General features: G+C 44.9%; 1 protein-coding gene across 12 annotated transcripts in view; it reads right to left on the bottom strand.

The window, feature by feature from the left end:
- RFFL (ring finger and FYVE like domain containing E3 ubiquitin protein ligase) overlaps nt 1–20388 on the bottom strand; it is a 74926-nt gene that overhangs the window by 34272 nt on the left and 20266 nt on the right. The window contains exon 1 of one of the 12 annotated variants that reach the window (XM_027975293.3): nt 1490–19669. The exons of 8 other annotated variants lie outside the window; for them this stretch is intronic. The gene's annotated coding sequence lies outside the window, so the exon portion shown is untranslated. Of the gene's footprint in view, nt 1–1489; nt 19670–20388 lie in introns of those variants that run through there. 3 more of the 12 variants (XM_060394796.1, XM_042255417.2, XM_060394797.1) reach the window with 3 other exon arrangements.

The following is a 20388-nucleotide window of genomic DNA, read 5'->3' as shown; positions in this document are numbered from 1 at the left end:
GAGTGGGTTGCCATTTCCTTCTCTGGGGGTATCTTCTTGACCCAGGGATCGAACCTATGTCTCCTGCGTCTCCCACATTGGCAGGCAGATTCTTCACCACTGGACCACCTGGGAAGCTGCTTCTCTGAGTGTCACTGCAATGGATACACTCACCTGAACCTCCTGCATTGAACAGCGGACACTAGAATAAGTAATGGTCAAGACCACTGAGCCTGCACCACCAAGACGACCTTCCAAGGCACCTGGGTCTGGCTCCCCTCTCCTCCAATCCCCACATTACACTTCAATACAAAAATGACCAAAGCTTCTGGTGAGGAGATTCCCTGGTTGTCCAGTGATTAGGATTGTGAGCTTTCACTGCTGAAGGCACAAGTTCAATCCCTGGTCAGGGAACTAAGATCCTGCATGCCAGCACCACACAGCAAGAAAAAAAAAAAAAAAGCTTGGGTGGGAGAGAGAATTGCCTGTGCTGTTATTTGAGGCACAGGCAAGCGGAAAGCTGGAGGGAGGCATTCAGACTCGAGGGTCCTGAAGTCCCCCCTCAGATGATCCTAGAAATTTTTATTTTTTAAGGAAAAGGTAAAAACACTACAGAATACTTAACATGAGCCAAGTGAGTTGTTATATTTCCATCTCGTGTCTCATTTAATACAATAATACAGCCAAAAACATCGGAACTGAAATGCTCATTTTGTAAATGAACACTGGGCTCAAGAGGGACGAGGGTCGCACCAATAGACGGCGACCGGATGTAAGTTCAGGTTCTTTGAGTCCTCTGTGGTCCTTCAGAAAGCGGGGTGAGGGGCTGCTCTCACCATCCACACTCCCCACCCTGAGTACCAGGGCTTCAAGGGCCTGTGCACTGGGAGAGGGAGGTGAACCATCAGCGAACAGTCGGCCGGGAGAAGATGACGGGCAGCCTCTCAAGGGGGCGGTGGGGAGAAGTCCATCGCACCAAATGCTGCCCCGCTCCAGGGACGCCCAAAGGGGCACCTAAGCATCAAGGCAACCTTCCCCACTCGAGGGCCTTGTGAGAGGCACCGCAGACAGAAAAACCCTCCCCGGGAAGCCAGAATTTTAATTCACATGTCCAGAAAGTCATCTTCATTTCCTGCTCACTACCACTTTCGGGCACCACTGCGTCACACAGACATCCACTTCCTGAAGATAAAGCTCTTCCCTGACATTTGGAATGTGTTTCAGTTTCTACTCTTGCCTACCTGTGCTGTTCCTGTGGAGGACAGAGGGCTTTCTGACTTAATTGTCTCAAGTACAACCAATGCTCTATTAACTTTCCTTTTAAGAAGTGCTTTCACTGGTAACCACTGAATAAATGAAAACCAGTCATTGGTGCTCTGGGGCCCAGCTACCCTGCTACGCCATCAGTTCCCCAAATGCCAAGCTTACGGCCGCCTCAGGACCCTCCCCCCAGCCCCTCTCTCAGCCCCGGTGACCCTGCTCCCACCCTGCCTCCTCCAGCGGCACTTACTTCCTCAGGGGAACCTTCTGGGCCCCAACTGTGCTCTCACAGAGTCTTGAACGCCTCCTGACAACTGTCACGCATTCATCTGCTCAGCCCTCGACCAGCCGCTAGTGATCCCAAAAGGACAAAACCAGGCATGGTCCCCACGCGCCACGGCGAGTGCATTCTCAGAGGGTGAGTGTTGCGGAAGCGCCGCGTAAAGCACCTGGCTGATGGTTTGTATGATTCTCTCTCGAGTGTCCGTCTCCCGTAGTTAGGGAGCAGAAAGTGAAACAGGAAACAAAAGCGAGTCACTTTATAGCTTTATTCCCAGCCTCAGTGCCAGGCAAATGTGATCATCAGGTATTTGTTGAAGTCTGACTAATGATAACAGCACCAGGGCTTTCAAAACTGGGGGGAAGGGACAAACATTTGCTCCTGAAAACTCCACCATCGTAATTCCAGGGTAGTGAGCAAATGACGGGTTTTCAACCCATAGAACCACAGCAGTCCCTTTAAGGAAAGCTCTCATGATAACGTGCCTACCCCACACATGCTGAAGATAATTTAGGCGTCTGCTAAGATTACTTGAAAAAAAGAAAAAAGAAAGGGAACAGACTGACCTTCGAAAAGTAATAGAAAAATGTTACAACTGGCAGTTATTACCACATTAAAAAACCGGAAAGGGAGAGCCTGGAAGATGGACACATTCTTCACTTCCATCCCGCCCCTGCCATCTAAAGGCAAAGAAGGCATCAGTGCCCTCCTGGAGGCTGTGGTCTGAAACGGTGCTGCAACGGACCGGCAAAAATACACACAAAGATGGAAACAGCACACGGAGAAGATAACAGAGAAAAGAAATGAGACAGACTTTGAGCAGACACAGTCTAAGCAGACGTCTGCCTGTCGCTACTGAGCCCACAGCCTGAGCCAGGTGGGACAGAAACAGGACAAAAGGCAGGTAAGAACCAGAATAGCACAGGGTCTAAAGGGGAGAAAGGATCACAATGACAGCAAGAAGGGAAGGAGGAGAGGGGTTTCACTTTCCACCAGTAACAAATGAGTTCTTTTTCTGAAGTGGTAACTGACTGTTGTAAACAACTGAAAAACATACATAATAACCACAAGTTATAGATGTTCCTGGAAACTCCCTGGTTCCAACTAGTGGATGGCACATATCTGCGGAGGGACCTCTGCATCTGCTCTGAAGTTCAGGGGAAAGTAATTCTAACCAATGGAGCTGCGCCAAAACAGCACCCTTGGGGTCTGACCGATTAGATGGCTGCTTCTTCACCCGGCTTTCAGCAGAGATGACAGACGGAACAGTGCGACGGAGAAACCCACACATTTCATTTCAGCCCGGGCATTCTGCCCCGAAGGGCGAGTCAATCAGGGAAGAAAGCAGCGCAGAGTGAAGTCTTCAACAACACTGAAAACAGAATAAATGGATCTGCAGTTTAATTACTGAGGATGCGTCTTTCCATCAAAACTGATGAGGAAGACTATCAAGATGAAAAAGACTCTGCTTCTCCTTGTTCTCTCAGTGGGGGGGACAGAATTTACCAGATAAGCTGTTCTGCACCTTCTGACTGAAGGATTTGCTTTCACTAGATACTGGGACTGACAAACTGGTAATCAAGTCGAAAAACATTCACAGAGGGAGGGACCAGTTGAGAGGGTTTGTATCCTCCTGTGCCCTGGGGAAAGCCAGAACTTCCAGACAGGGATCCTGTCTGGTATCAAAATGATGTACTTGATGTAACCAAATGTACTGGGTGTGGAAAGAACAGACTCTAGATTCCTTGTTGCTGCTGCTAAGTCACTTCAGTCGTGTCCGACTCTGTGCAACCCCAGAGACGGCAGCCCACCAGGCTCCGCCGTCCCTGGGATTCTCCAGGCAAGAACACTTGAGTGGGTTGCCATTTCCTTCTCCAATGCATGAAAGTGAAAATTGAAAGTGAAGTCACTCAGTCGTGTCCAACTCCTAGCAACTCCATGGAATGCAGCCTACCAGGCTCCTCTGTCCATGGGATCTTCCAGGCAAGAGTATTGGAGTGGGGTGCCATCGCCTTCTCCAAGATTCCTTGTTACTTTCTTCAAACCTTCATTTCCTCAAGAACCTACTTCACTGAAATGGTAATTGAAAGGACTAAAATAATAAGCATTTACACTGGACCCTAGTACATAATAGGTGCTCAATAAAATAATTTAAAGAAAATCTTTCTAAGGTTACTTGTGACAATTTATCTGCTATATCCCCTACTTCAAAAAACAAACTCTGATACCTTAGAACTAAATGACTCCAGTTCCCTCTCACCAGCTCTTAATTTATAATCCCTGAAGAACTGTCTCCAAGGTGGTCAGAAGTAGTTTATCAGAAGTGCCTGCCAGCCTGCTTAGTCACTGACTCTTCAAAACCCTATAGACTGTAGCCCATCAGGCTCCTCTGTCCATGGGATTTCCCAGGCAAGAATACTGGAGTGGGTTGCCATTTCCTACTCCAGGGGATCTTCCCGATTCAGGGATCAAACCCACGTCTCTTGCATCTCCTGTATTGGTAGGCAGATTCCTCACCAATGAGCTCCCTGGGAAAACCATCTAAAGTGCAGCCCTACACTGCTACATTCCTTCCAATTCAACCCAATTGCTAATGAATTTATCAATTTTCCCCAAAGCCCAGAGACAGCTTAGACTTTTCTCCCTTAGCTCCTCAACGCCTCTCAGTTAACCAAATTCAGAGAGGAATGGAAGATACACACTTCCGGTTCCCCCAACCCGGTGCTCTGCAACTGTGTGCTGCCCTCAGGTCAGACGGGATTCGGGGATAAAGGCAGAACAAATTCAGACGATCCCCTAAAGACCTTTGGGTGGTTCGATGTCTCCATCTGAAAATTATGCCGACTTTCTGAAATGTTGTCTGCTCATTCCAGGATGTGAAATGCCCAGGATCTATCTCAAGAAGCAGAAATGGAGATTTCTAGTTCACCTAGAACCACAAAGAAAACCTTGTATTCACTCCATACTATCTCCTAGTGAAGAAAACCTGTGCTTACCCAGCCTTCAAGTTTCACTCTTTGCCTATATATCCCACAACAGAGTGCAAACTGCCTCATGTTCATCACTCCTTGACAGATTCAAGAAAACAGACATCCATCCCGATACCAGGAAGAGATGCTGTTTTCATGGATGTTGGGATGTACTGCTATTTTTATCCACCTGCTCCTGCAGTTATCAATACAAAGTAGCAGGACAGTATTCTTTGCAATGTGGAAAGGATACAGGTTACACAAAATAATATTACCCAAAGCTTCACCTGCCCTAAACTCATTAGTTCACCAGAATGGTGCTGTTCTAAAATAACTCAAGCATTTTTTAATAATCCACAAAGACCCTAAGAGAGACATAATAAAAGCAGATTCCACAGTGGAAAGCAATGAGGAATGGAGAGTCAGAAAACAGGAGTTCCGAAGATTGTTTACCAGCTGAGTGACCCCCAAGCAAATTACTCCAGAAACTTGCCGAGGTGTAAAACAGTTCAGCAGTTACAATTAGATCGAGCCTCCAAACTCCAGGAAATTTTGAAAGACTAAAAAGACCCTGGGGTTATTTGTAAACTACCTAACTCAGGAAACACTCAAAAGGAGATTTAGAAATCCTGGAATTCAATAAAAGGAACCTGTAATTTAAAAAGTGACTTAGAGGCTAAAATTTCCTATTGTTATCAAAAAATAAATAAATAACCAAATACAGCGTGAATCTTGCATCTATCAAAAGTAACAGATTAGCAGTCAATTCAGGGGTTTCATTTTGTAAAACACAGATGCAATCTGGTGTAAGCTAGGAAGAACCACATGTGCCAGGAAGAGTGACCTGATCCCCAGAAAAAAAGATCTGCACCTCTATTGAGGCAAGGGCAGTATAGGTCTTCTTGCCTTAGCTCCTTTTCAAAGCAGAAACAGAGACTCTTCAGCTAAGCTCAACTCTTGACTTATTAACCACACCAAGTTTCAAAATGCAGGCGTACAAGTCACAGTAAAGACAAGCACATCCTGTTTGCACTTGACTTCCTGTTCTGGGCCGTCTGATCGCTTTACAGGGCTGCTCCCTAGCCACTAATGGGTAACCTTTCATATCTGCCAAACCACTGGTTCACTGGACAGCATTTCAGTGACAACAGAATACACAGTTCTAGGAGTCGGGTGAAAGATGCACCTAAAAATCACCCAAAACCCATCATCAGCCTCTCAGACACTTCCTGGATTTCCTAGGCTTCTTCATACTGACATCCGACTTGGAGTAAACAATAAAAACTTAACACAAATAGTGCTGAGATAAGAAAAGTAAGCCTGGAACGAAACTTAGGATGTGAGGGCTGGGAAAAAGAACAAGAAAACTTGGAGATGTTTTCATTATTAAACGTTGGCTTCTTTTCAAATGTCAAAGGCCAGTCCCCAGTGAGCTGATTCTCAGAAGGGAACCTCGCCGAGCGATCACAACAGTTAACAGGACCCTTCTAGTGAACTTGGTCCCTGATCCAACCTGCTACCAACCTCAGTCTACTTTTCAGCACTGCAGAAGCCTTCAGTTTCAGAGACCTGGAGCCTCCACTTCAAGCCAAACTTCCACTGTTTTCAAAGAGCCCGTGGTTCCCCCGAGCCACATTCAGTGTTGGGAATAAACGCTGGACAATGAATACCCCAGTGTTTATGGACGAGTCATTTAGCTTCTTTGCATCTGCTTTTCCATCTGCAAAAGAGGACAACTGCACTACATTCATCTCTAATGTCTCTTCCAGCTGTGGAAAAAATGCAGGGATTCATCAATAACAGCAGAAGATTCCGTGGCTTCCTGCATTATTCCCTTGGTCAACAAGATGCCTCTAACATCCCATACCCCGCAGTGTGAATATACACCTTGATCTACCTTCTGAGCACCCAAGGATTTTTTTATCCCATTCCCTTGAAATGGATATCAGAAAGTTTCTCACTTGAAAGCCATATATTAACAAACCTTGAGGACACCTCTTTACACATGGTCTTTTCATTAAGATTAGAATGTAATTACCACTTGGTTCCCATGTTGGTCATAGGATTCCTGGAGAGAATTGGAAGCCACAAAGGATGGATAAAACTGACCAACAACATGTGGTACTCCCTCCCACACAGTGACTGCTAATGGGGAAAGAATGAGACAAATCTGGGTAAGAAAAGGGAGTGGTGAACACAAGTTCAGTGAGTCAGTGCAAAGAAAGAAGGAAAGCAAAGGAAGGAGAAGCAAGCAAGAGGGAAAAAAGCTACGCCAGTGAGGTTTTTTCTTAAATCTGAAATTCTGCTTATCCACTTATCCACCAGATATCCACTGCCCACCATGTGCAGGGAACAGACCTAGAGTCTAGAGGAGAAACAAAGGTCAACCAGATAGACCTGTTCAACTATGTCATGGTCTAGCAGGAGAGAGAAAGGCATGCACACAAACAACTGAAATACACGGCATAAAGTGTGCTGTGCCATAAAGGAGACATAAAAGAATCCTCCACGGTGAGGCTCAGAGGAGGAAATGATTACTCCCAGGGAGAGATAAGACAAGGCTTCATAGGAAGAATGACATTTCAAGCTGAAAACACAACAGAAACAAGGGCACGCAAGTAGGAAATCAAGGACACATAGTTTCGGTGAGTAACTAGATTTGATTAGAGACGTAAGTGGCCATGAAGAGAGAGATGGTAGTAATAATAATAGCTAAAGGACCCAGAGAGCCGGGGCTCAACTGGACAGCTAGATTGGAGCCAAACTGAGTATTCCAAAATCAGATTCAGAATTTGAATTTAAACCCAGTGGAGAAGGGACGGGAGCGGGGACTAGAGCTCAAGGAATCCCATAATTTAACCTGTAAAATTAAGATAATAAAATCATCACAAAATCAATGTGTGCAGATTCCTGAAGTCCGTCTGAAGAGATGCAATGTCTTCCAAACTAAAAGCAATGAAGAAAGGAGGGTAGAAAGGCTTGGATGATGGCATTCATATATTTAAACCAAGAATGCGGTCACATCAAAGTGTGGTCAACAAATGAACCTAGAAAAAAATCGAAGGGGCCACACTGACTCAGAACCAAGCAAGGCAGAGAAATACTGCAGTAAGGTAACACACCATCCTCCCTGCAGTGGGACAAGGTTCTTTCATGAAGCTTAATGGAAACATCATGTAGCAGCAGTTACAGGTATGGGTTAGATAGCATCACCCACTCAAAGGACATGAATTTGAGCAAACTCCAGGAGATAGTGAAGGACAGGGAAGCTTGGCATGCTGCAGGCTCTGGAGTAGCAAAGAGTCAGACACAACTTAGCAACTGAACAACAACAGCAGGGGTTATGAGTTTTTGGAGTCAGAGGGACTTGGTTCCAATCTCAATTCAGCCTCTTACCAGTTTAAACAGAACCTTGGTTTCATCTGTAAACTGAGGATAACTGTGTCTCCTTTGCAGGAGGATCACTGAGAGAGTTAAATGTCCTCCTTCAGGCAAAGCATTTGGGGTGCTACCTAGCATATAACGTGCCATCAAGAATCTCAGCTTTTTTGTAACTGTGTTCTCTCCTACCAACTATCCTACCACATTAGTCCAGGCTCATGAAAGCAAGCCTGCTATTATTAAACATCAGCTTTCAGATCTCTTGATATGAACAGCAATGTCCCAGACAAATCCAGGATCAAGTCAACAGGAAAGGAATCCACTCGAAAATAAAAATTGGCATTCCACATTTCCTCGCAGCTCAGTTGGTAAAGAATCTGCCTGTAATGCAGGAGACCCGGGTTCAATTCCTGTGTGGGAAGGATCCCCTGGAGAAGGAAATGGCAACCCACTCCAGTATTCCTGCCTAGAGAATCCCATGGACAGAGGAGCCTGGTGGGCTACAGTCCATGGGGTCGTAAGAGTCGGACACAACTTAACGACTAAACCACCACCACCACTCTGAGCTCAGTCACTCAAGTCTGAACACAATCCTGTCTCCAAAATCCTGATCATTTCCAGGTACAAAACGAAATCCATTCAGGAGAACTAGACCTAAATTGTAACGACCAAAACCCTCAGACGGCTTCCTGAGATGCTATATGGAGCTCAGCAGGCCAGTCCTACGTGATGCCACCTCCAATCTCCAACGAGCCAACCTGGACAATATGCTCCCACACTTCTCTTTGCCTTCCACCTCTCGCACACCCTCCAGTCACACGCTGTGGCGAAACACTTTATCCATCTCCCTCTCTAACCTTCTACAGGTCACAGAGCCCATCTTATCCAATCTTATCCATCTCTGCATTCTTTTGCTCCACATCCCAAAATGCTGTGCATCAAACAGAACCACAATAAATATTTGTCATAACAATGAACTTCAAATACGACTTTTCTTAGATCCATTTTGATCTACCATTCCCATATTCTGAGGCCCTCTTCCAATTTACTGAATTCTTATTCTAGCCCTTTCTTCCCCCTCCTTTCCTCAATCTCTCCACACCTGAGCTACCAAATGTTACAGAAAAGTCAGAAGACTTTATTAACTGGGTTTCCAACAAATTCATACAACTGGGACCCAGCCATTCTTGGGCTTGGAAATCTTTATTCATCTCTAGTTAATGTCTCATAGCATCTCTCTGAAGAGCAAAGCCATGCAGGATTTAGGACATGGGACCTGGAGTCAGACAGACCTCAAAGTCTTCCTGTGCGACCTCAGCTGAGGTGCTTAGCTTCCCTAAACTTCATCTTTCAGATCTGTAAAATGCAGGACCTAAATGAGGTAATGAACCCAAAGCCTTAACAACACAGTAAGAGCTCAAAATATGGAAACCATTACTCTTCTGCTTTGTCTAAGAATCTTCTAACCCCTGCGCCCTCTTCCACTCTTTACTTTGTCAGATAACCAGAAATCTCTTCTACTTCCCCAAAACAATTCAGCTGGGTCCCATCCACTGGAGAGGCAATGGTGGTACAGTGGAGAACGCTGGGGTCAGGAGTTCATCTGAAGCCTCAGATTCCTCAAACTGCAGAATAGTTATTTTAATCTGTTCCTTGTAGAATCACTGTCAGCTTTAAATGGAAAAATATGAAAAAGCAGTAAGCAGAAAAAGAGCGGGGAGAATAAGAGAAGTGATAAGGCTTTCAAGTAAAACCGATCCAGTTTCACATTCCAGTCCTGTCACTGAACTTGTGTGATCCAGGGCAAGTTAATTTCTCTAGCCCTCAGTTTCCTGTCTGTAAAATAGGGGAAATAACTTCACAGGCTTCTTGAGAGGTTTAAAACACTGTGTAGCCTAACTGGCATGTTAATTTCCCATCCTTCTCTCTCCCTTTGCTTTCCTTTCCATCTCAGTTACCAGACCAGTAGAATCCACCATTTTTGACCACTAATTTAAAAAAAAAAAATTAGCACATCTGCAATATATTTATATTTAACAGCAAATTAGACAAGAATTGCACAAAAAAGCTCTTAATGAACCAGATGTGTGGGTCTGGGTCATTGGTGTGGTCACTCACCTAGAGCCAGACATCTTGATGTGTGAAGCCAAGTGGGCCTTAGGAAGTATTACTATGTACAAAGCTATTGGAAGTGATGAATTCCAGCTGAGCTATTTAAAATCCTAAAAGATGATGCTATAAAAGTGCTGCACTCAATATGTCAACAAATTTGGAAAACAGCAATGGCCACAGGACTGGACAAGGTCAGTTTTCATCACAATCCCAAAAAAGGGCAGTGCCAAAGAATGTTCAAACTACCGTACAAGTGTGGCCATTTCACGTGTTAGTAAGGTTATGCTCAAAAGCCTTCAAGCTAGGCTTCAGGGGTACATGAACCAAGAACTTTCAGATGTACAAGCTGAGTTTAGAAAAGGCAGAGGAACTAGAGATCAAATTGCTAACATTTGTTGGATTGTAGAGAAAACAAGGGAATTCCAGAAAAACATCTACTTCTGCTTCATAGACTACGGTAAAGCCTTTGTGTGGATCACAACAAACTACGGAAAATTCTTAAAGAAATGGGAATACCAGACCACCTTACCTGTCTCCTAAGAAATCTGTATGCAGGTCAAGAAGCAAGAGTTAGGAACTGGACATTGAACAACTGACTGATTCCAAACTGGGAAAGCAGCACATCATGGTATATATTGTCACCCTGTTTATTTACCTTATATGCAGAGTACATCATGGGAAATGCCAGGCTGGATGAATCACAGACTGGAATTAAGACTGCCAGAAAAAAATAACAACAACCTCAGATACGCAGATGACACCACTCTAATGGCAGAAAGTGAAGAGGAACTAAACAGCTTCTTGATGAGGGTGAAAAAGCTGGCTTGAAACTCAATTTAAAAAAAACTAAGATCATGGCATCTGGTCCCACCACTTCATGGCAAATAGAAGAGGAAAAAGTGGAAGCAGTGACAGACTTTATTTTCTTGGGCTCCAAAATCGCTGTGGACGGTGACTGCTGCTATGAAAATAAGAGACTCTTGTTACTTGGAAGGAAAGCTATGACAAATGTAGCAAACGTATTTATTAAAAAGCAAAGACAAAGGTATGTACAGTCAAAGCTATGGTTTCTCTATAGTCAAAGCTGACAAAGTATGGTTTCTCTAGTAGTCATGTAAACATGTGAGAGTTGGACCATAAAGAAGAATTGATGCTTTCAATTCTTTCTTTCAGTTGATCGCCGAAAAATTGATGCTTTCAAATTGTGGGGCTGGAGAAGACTCTTGAGAGTCCTTCGGACTGCAAGGAGATCAAACCAGTCAATCCTAAAGGAAATCAGTACTGAATGTTCATTGGAAGGACTGATGCTGAAGCTGAAGCTCCAATACTCTAGCCACCAGATACAAAGAGCCAATTCATTGGAAAAGAGTTCGGAAAACATCTTTCCTTGATGTTGGAAAAGACTGAAGGCAGGAAGAGAATTAGGTGGCAGAAGATGAGATGGTTGGATGCATCACTGACTCAATGGACATGAACTTGAGGCAAACTCTGAAAGATGGTGCAGTCTGTGGGGTCACAAAGAGTTAGACACAACTTAGCAACTGATCAACAACACTACACAAATAAACTGTGTTCTATCTAAAGCATAATACTAAAAAGAAATTTCAAAGGGTAAGATAAAAACATAGAAAAACTTAGCTCTAATAATTTCTTCCCATACTCCAAAGGAAGGTTATATCTGTCCCAAGAATTTGGAAATTCATCTTGGAGATCATCATACTTCTATGGAAATTGTTTTGAGACAAAGGTAAACAGAATAGACTTGGTATAGCTCCCAGCACCGTGAATGATACAGAATACATGCTCAGTAAATACTGGTCCATCAAAGATTTTAGAAAACCTGCCTCTACACACACATTTCTCTCTACACACACATTTGCACAAACTGAGCTCTCAGTTCAGTCTCTCTTCCTCTTCAATCCCCAGCTTCCCCCTGCTCCCCCAGACAGATGGTGCTCCACTTCACTTCCACACCACACAGTTGTTCATGAACTCTGCTCCTCTCTGCTAAAAGCCCTTTCTCCAAGGTCATCAATGATCTTGTGATAACTAAATGCGTGGCTTTTTCCTACATCAAACCTCGACAAGCTCCCAGATACCAATGACCTACCTCGTTCTTCCCTTTGGTTCCCACTGAAAACACAATAGTCTGGCTCTCCTTTGAAGAGCCATTTTCCTCCCTGTCCTTCCCTGGCTCCTCCTTTTGTCCCCTAAATGTCCCCTGGGGCTCTGCACTAACCATTCTTGCTTTCCTTCTCTAGTGAACGCTGTTGGATTTACTTTCAAAATATATCCTGCAAACATCCTGCCTGTGTCCATGGCCATACCCTGTCTTACATGTCACTATCTTTCTCAAGAACTAGAGCAAACTCCTCCTCACTGACCCCTTCATGTTGTTGTTGTTGTTTCGTTTTTTTTATATTTATTTATTCATTTATTTTTGGCTGCATCGAGTCTCAGTCACTACACGGGGGCTTAGTTCCCCATCGGAGTGTGAGATGTTAGTTCCTTCGTCCCCTGCATTGGCAGGCCAATTCTTAACCACTGCGCCACCAGGGGAAGACCCTAGCGCCCTCTTTGCCACTCTATTCTCCACACAGTAGTCAAAGTAAACTTCTCTTTTAAAATATGTATTCTGGAAAAATAAATCAAATACAAAATACTGTTACTCTCCTGCTTGAAGGCCACCGTGCCCTCTTGTAAAGCCTACACTCCCTATATGGCCTTCAGAGGCCCCAGGTGATCTGGGCCCTGCCTGCCTCTCCCACTCTACCCAGTGCTGCCCACTCCCATCGGGGCTTCCCTGGCGCCTCAAACTATAGAGCCTGCCTCCAGTGTGGGGGACCCGGGTTCGACCCCTGGGTCGGGAAGATTCCCTGGAGAAGGAAATGGCAGCCCACTACAGTATTCTTGCCTGGAGAATCCCATGGACAGAGAAGCAGGCTACATGGGGCTGCAAAGAGTCGGACACAACTGAGCAACTAACACACACACCCACCCTCTTCACCAGCCATCATTCCCGTTCACCTCACTCTACACCCTTGGTGGTCTCCTTTTATTTTGACTCCCTCAAAAAAAAAAAAAAAAAGTTTCATGTATTACTGTGGCTCCTCTCCTGCCAGGAGCATCCTCCAGAGCTCTTCACAAAGTCAGCTCCTTATCGGTCAGGCTTCAGCTCACCCTCCGGACAATGCTGTTGTCTGGCACACAGTGGAAGCTCACTAAGTCTCTGGTGAACAGATTCCTCCGTCTTAGTCAGACAACTCCAAATCTAAGTATCTGGACTCAATCTCACCCTTCAGTGTTAGCAGCAATTTCCAAATGGCTGCTCAACATCCAGACCTCAAATCTAGCACACCACGGACACTCAAAACCAAACCCTTCATCTTTCCCAAACAAGTTCCTCCAATCTTCTGAAATTATATGGGTAACATAACCCACAATTTCTGCTTCAGGAATGTGAATTTCCCATTCATTTGCTACACCTGTCCAAAAATTCTAATCACCCATGAAAACCAAATTCAAATTTCACTTCATTCATTCACGTTTTCAATCAACCACTTATTCATTCAACAAATAGTTACTGAGTACCTTTTATGAGACAGACACTATGTTAAGATACTGGAAAGCAAAGCAGACCTACTTTTATCTATTATATACCAGTCAAATAATCACACAAATATTTCATTATAAACTAGGAATTGCTATGAAGGAGAAAGTGCTATGAAGGAAAACGAACTTTGAGAAAACATAAGCGAGGCATCAAGAAACACTCCTTCGGTGCTCTATTGACTCAATGAGATGTAATTCACAGGCTCCAGCCTGAAAGGTGGAGGCTGCAAGGCAAAGGCGTCATCAGCCAAGTCCTAGAAGCACGAGGACGCCAGCAGGCCTATTTTAAGGCGCCTACCGTTCTTCTCCTTCACTTCCCTACTTAAGTGGTTGCACTAAGCCTTAGTTGTACCATGTGGGATCTTCAGTTGCAGCATGTGGGCTCCAGTTCCCAGACCAGGGATCAAACCAGGGCTCCTGCATTGGGAGCCAGACGTCTTAGCCACTGGACTATCAGGGAAGTCCCCACCTGCCGTTCTGCTTCATATGCTATACCTGCTCCATTGGTCTTGCTCCCTCCCCTCACCCCAGCCTCATTTTACTGACAGTTACCTGAGAGAAAGGACGCAGAATGTGTGAACACCCGCAGGAGATACTGAGTCACATGTGTGATGCCTAAGGAGACTGTGCTTATAAAAATCTCCCAGATGACTCTAATATGCAGCTGAGTATGTAAAGTACACGCCCAAACCACCTACTCAATAAATATGCATTGATATAATTATCTCACTTAAAATCTCTAAGGTCAGTGTGGCCAGTTGTTTCCAGAACTGACCACAATAATCCCAAGCATGCTGCATGCCCTCCTGCAGTGTGACTGACACTCTACCCTGTAAGAGGTGGCACCCACGTCCCCTCCCCTTGGATGTGGGCTACATGCGTGACTGACTTAGACCAAAAAACTGGGGCAGAAGTGTCTGCATGAAACACGGGCCTAGACCTTAAGAGGACCTGCAGCTGCACGGTGGCCCCCTGGGAAGCCCAACAGCACATGAAAAAGCTGCCCAGCCTGGATTAATGAACGATGAGAGGCCGTGAGAGACAGGGACCTCACGGAAGACAACCAAAATGTCCCAGCCAACAGCACCAAGGCCCAGACGTGAGTGAAGTCATCTTGGATCCTCCAATCTAATCAACATCAATGGAGCAAAGTGGTATGTCCTCCTCCTCTGAATTACTAACGCACCGAATCACAAACAAAATGTCACCTGAAGCCACCAAAAGTTTTAGGACGCTCTGTTACATAGTCATGGATAACTGACAGTCAGAAATTCAACGCTCTTTCAGCAGTCATTCAAAGCTTTCCCAACTTTGATGATCAAGAAACTCTTTCTCATATTCATTAAAATCACTCCTCCTTCAACTGAAGCCCATTTCCTCTGAAATCTTTGAAGTACAAGAAGACCAATTAATCAAAATCCTCCTGGCAAAAACTATTCTTATACTTGAAGATGGTAATCAGCCACCCCTCAGCTCTTGCTTCTCTAAGCTAAAATCTTTTTTTTTTTTTTAACATATAACAATAAGGACTTTTTAAAAAACTTTTAAATTATTTTTATTCTTCTCTTAAGTATGGGAGGACCAAAATTGGATCCCACATGCCAGTGTAGACCAGAGGTTATGTCCCTGATGGTTCCTCTTTTTATAATCAAATTCCACAGTCCCACATATGGCATGTTAGTCCCCCAAAAGTTGTGAATAAACATAATCATTTACTGGAATTAAGGTGAAACTCCTTCTGTTCTTAACACTCAGCTTATCCCATTTTGTGATGAGTCCCTTCATTCCTCAACCTGGTCTGACACTCCACTATTGAGTAGATTTTAATAACTTCTAGATATTTGAAGCACAACAGAAAAGCTTGAGGCTGGAGTGGGAGTACCATTCCTTTCGACCACGGTCCAGGCCTCTTCAAGGCCAAGCAGGCTCTAGGCACCTCCTCCATCCGCCCTGAAGATAAAGTGACCTTACAGAAGGATAAGACATTTAGCACTCACTTACTGAGCAAAGGCACCTTTCTGTCCGGGCTTTCTTGGTGGTGCAGTGGTAAAGAAGACACCTGCCAATACAGGAGACGGGTTCAATCCCTGAGTCAGGAAGATCCCCTGGAGAAGGAAATAGCAACCCACTCCAGTATTCTTGCCTGGGAAATCCCAAGGACAGAGGGGCCTGACAGGCTACAGTCCCTGGAGCCACATGTATGGACATGACTTAGCAACTAAACAACCACCACCTTTTCTATAGAACACAACAAGGTATATTTAACTACAAAGAGAGAAGCCAGGTGCTTACAGCAGTGTAAAAACATGTTTTCCCTCTGAATCTTACATGAATGTATGCTTCAATGTCAGAAGCAGCTTTACAATCACCGATAAAATAGGCATAATAAAGCCTACCCAACACAGGGTCTTATAGGTATCAAATAAAATGACACAAGGGAATAATTCTGTAAGGTACTGTATTACTTAGGTGATGATCTAGAACTAGGTTTCAGGAAGTCCTATCAATCTTCAAATTAATTTTGGATGGTTACCTGAGGGTTCCAGGTGACATATACGGAACTAGCACTATGGGCTCAAGTTCATTAAACAGGAACCAAAACCACGCTTTCTAACTAGAGAGCTTATGGGTTTTCTAATACTGCCAAGTCTAATAAAGATGTTTAGGCTAGTGGTTTGACCTTCAGCCACTGTCTGACGGTGCTGAGCTTTAGGTCAAGGACCAGGTTCAGTGAAGGAATTCAACAATCCAGCAGAAGAGACAGGCTTTGCTGCAGAAGTTCAAATAAGGAAAAACTCTACCAGAGGAAGTCAGGGAAGGTGTAACATATGACCTAGGTCTCCTAGGGGATGACTAACTTTGCCTGTCAGAGAAGGAAGGACCCCCTAGAAAAAGGCACTGTCCTAAAAGGACGTGGTATAATCAGGGACTGGAAAAATGGAAAGGTCAGTGAGGTTGAAGAAAGGAGAGGGAGGAAGATAAAACAAGTAAGAGTTGAGACTTCCCTGGTGGTCCAGTGGTTAAGAAAGACTCTGCCTTCTAATGCAGAGGGTATTGGTCAATCCCTGGTTGGGGAACTAAAATTCCACATGCTACAGAGTACAGCCAAAAAGTAAAAAAAGGAAAAGTAAATAAAATTTAAACATTAAAAATAGAACAAGCAAGAGTAACAGGTAGGGTATGGTCAAACTGTAAAGGATTTTACCTCTCCAGCTAAGGAGGAAACAGGGACCCAACGCCACTCTGACATCCTGACGGTAAAAAGATTAGATTTGGCCTTTAGTAACACAACTTTCATAGAAGGCGATGGCACCCCCACTCCAGTACTCTTGCCTGGAAAATCCCAGGAATGGAGGAACCTGGTGGGCTGCAGTCCATGAGGTCGCACATGGACACAACTGAGCGACTTCACTTTCACTTTTCACTTTCATGCATTGGAGAAGGCAATGGCAACCCACTCCAGTATTCTTGCCTGGAGAATCCCAGGGATGGGGGAGCCTGGTGGGCTGCCGTCTCTGGGGTCGCACAGAGTCAGACACGACTGAAGCGACTTAGCAGCAGCAGCAACACAACTTTGGCAACAAGAAATGAGAAGCACTGGAGCAGAGGAAGGTGCAGGGTGACACGACAAAAGCACCTAAGGTCTGATAAGGCTCTGAATCAGAAGGTACAAAAGCAAATCCCTAGAGGCAAAGTATGTAAAACGTGACATCTTCATTGCGTAAGACCGGGGAGTATGTGTAAGCCGGGTGGAGAGCAGGCCTTGCCTCAAAGTGTTCACACGCAAAATTTTAAGCTTCAGGGCTGGTTAAACAAAATATCTAGTTTTTGACCTCTGATAAATGAAAGCAGTACAGTGGGAATGAAGGAAAGACACACATCAAACAGCACTCTGATATAATCGAAAGGGTTGAGCAACCATAGATTTAGCATATTTAGAGATGTGAGGCACAAGGAGAATGAAGGAGGAAGATCTGGTGCATATAATCAACAGACTTCAAACACACAGCAACATGAGCAGATAACAGATACTGGGGAGGGGAGAAAAATGACTTGTTCTGTACGTGTTGAATTTAAAATGGCTTTTGAATGACCCTGGTAGCTTTGAACGACCCAGCTGGAGCCTGTCAAGATTTGTCAAGCTGGTACTACTTAGTCATAAAAAGGAATGTGCTTGACTCAGTAACTAATAAATAAGGTGGATGAGCCTAGAGCCTGTTATACACAGTGAAAGAAGTCAGAAAAACAACTATCGTATACTAACGCATGTATGTGGAATCTAGAAAGATGGCACTGACGAACCTATCTGCAGGGCGGCGGTGGAGATGCAGACACATAGAACAGATTTGTGGACACAAGAAGGGAAGGAGAGGGTAGGACGAACTGAGAGAAGAGCACTGAAACCTATATGTGCAAAATTAGACAGCAAGTAGAAATTTGCTATATGACACAGGGAGCTCAAAGCCAGCACCCCACGACAACCTGGAGAGATGGGATGGGTAGGAGATGGGAGGGAGGCCCAAGAGGGAGGGGACGCACGTATACCTACGGCTGATTCATGTTGGTGCATGGCAGAAACCAACACCATACTGTAAAGCAATTATCCCCCAATTAAAAATAAGTAAAAAATTCTTAAAAAGACTTGTCAAGTTGGAAGTAAGGATCTGAAGTTTGGGAGACACAACTGGGCTGGTAAGGCACACTGAGGACAGACAGCTGAATTCATGGACCTATCTGAGGTCTTTAAAGGAAGCGGGCGGGAGAAGAGGGAAAAGAAACCCAAGACAGAGCCCTGGAGCATGCCGACATTTATGGACTAACCAAAAGAAAATGAGAATAAACAACGGAAGGATGCTCTGGAGCCTCAAAGCCACAGGAAGAGGGTTGCTGGGGGCGGGATAAAAAGACCAGTTCGATAGTGCCAAATGGTAGGCAGAGATTAAGTGAGATGGAGGCTGAAATCAGGACCAGGACACTGGGTCTGGAAATTAGGAGTTTCCTTGCAATCTTCAGGAAAACAGAAGCAGGGGGATGGGGACAGAAGTCAAAGTAACGAAGAGCTTCTAACAGGATCAGAGCTGAGGAAGCTCAGTGCAGTTCATGATCATGCTCCCCTTCCTGAGAACCGAACCTGTGCCAAGCACGCTGGATGTAACGCTAACAAAACTGGTGCTGCTTCTCAAACATATCCTGTGATGAGGGAAACACAGGGTTCTCCCGAGCACTCATCCAGTCTTGGTGAGGAAGAGGAGACTTCCCAGAAGTGACGTCCAGGCTAGAGCAAGTTGGCCGGCGTATGCTGGGTCAGGGTGTCTCAGAGATGGCTTGCTTGTACAAAGGCCTGAAGTAAAAGAGAACACAGACCCTACAGGGTAACTGCAAGGAGCAGGGGCAAACTTGAAAGGGCAGATGGATTACTGCCCAGTGATGAGGCTGGAGCTCTATGAAATTGAGAGGTGAAGAACAGGAAGAAAATCGGGCAGCAGTCTGAACAGAGAGCGGGAAGAAGGGGAGGTTCTTCATAACACGTCGGAAACAGCCTGCTAAGATCGTGTTCTCTGCAGTGCAGTATCACAGTCAGTGAGCAGAAAAGCAAATGTGTCCACCCCTCTCTAACAATGGGTTATTGTGACTAAACTATTTCTTACAAGACACAGAAAGAACAGAGACTACGAGAGCAAAAGACAGATAAAGCTGTAAACCTAACATTTTTTATTTCTCTGAAGTTATATAAAAAACGGTCTTATTAGGTCCAAAACCACATCCCAAACAAAATGAAACATCCCCTCACATCCCCTCTGAAGAGCTCAAGGACTGACTTTCAGACAACCAAATCAATCTGGCGTTGACTCACGTCTGAAGACTAAGACTCACTCCAGTTTCTGCTGCAGCTCGGTCTAGCTCATGACACTCAAGAGAAAAGAGTCAGGGGTTACCTGATTTTGCCTATTTCAAAATATGGCCAGGGCAGACAGCCAGCTGCCTCCGGTTCCTGCCGCTGCTGAGGTCTTTGGAGGCCCGTTGAGATGAGATCATCTCGGGAACCAACAGCAGTGGCTTTCAGGCAGTGAATGGTGCTGCCTGGGGACGTATCTTTGGTAAGCAAGATTGCAACAGAGCAGGCGGTTTACCCAGGGCAGTGCTGACTCATGCCAGGCAAGACTCTATTTCCCAAACAACTCAGCCTGAGCCAACCGCAATCAACTGCAATCCAGAAAAGAAGAGGTGCCCCACTGATTCTTTTTTAAATATGAAGCTGGTTATCAGGAGGCCGGTGGACCTATTCCCAGGCTGCTGATCATCAGGGAAGCTCCTGTGGCCAGTCACCTTCTGAAATTTCATCTGAGAGCCTCGGGGCTCTGGACAGCAAGATTACTGAAATTCTGCAGATTACCCCAAGAAGCTGATAAGGAAGTCACTTCACGTTTACAAATTGGAGCATCTGGGTCAGAGGACTGAGGGAACGTGCCCAGGCCGGGCTAGCTGGTCAAATCATTAGAGTGAATTTTGTCAGTCCCGACCAGGCTCGTGGCTCCTTCCCCACCAGGCCTTCTTTGACCTCTCTGATTCTGGAGACAACTCATGTTCTCTAATTAACGCAGATACACAGGAGGGTTGTTGTTGTTATTGTTGTTGAATCAGCTGCCACATATTCTCTATGCTAAAGCTCAATTATCCACCATCACACCTACTAGATGTTTAAGGAACCATAGGAGGCTATGAAAATCACATTGACACTTCTAAAAGAAAAAAGAATCCTTAAATTTATGGCAAGTCTCATTTATTGGTCAGCTT

This window comes from Ovis aries, chromosome 11 (assembly GCF_016772045.2).
Source record: "Ovis aries strain OAR_USU_Benz2616 breed Rambouillet chromosome 11, ARS-UI_Ramb_v3.0, whole genome shotgun sequence".
NCBI lineage: Eukaryota > Metazoa > Chordata > Mammalia > Artiodactyla > Bovidae > Ovis > Ovis aries.
The sequence above is the reverse complement of the archived record's forward strand: the minus strand, read 5'-3'. Positions and strand labels throughout refer to the sequence as shown.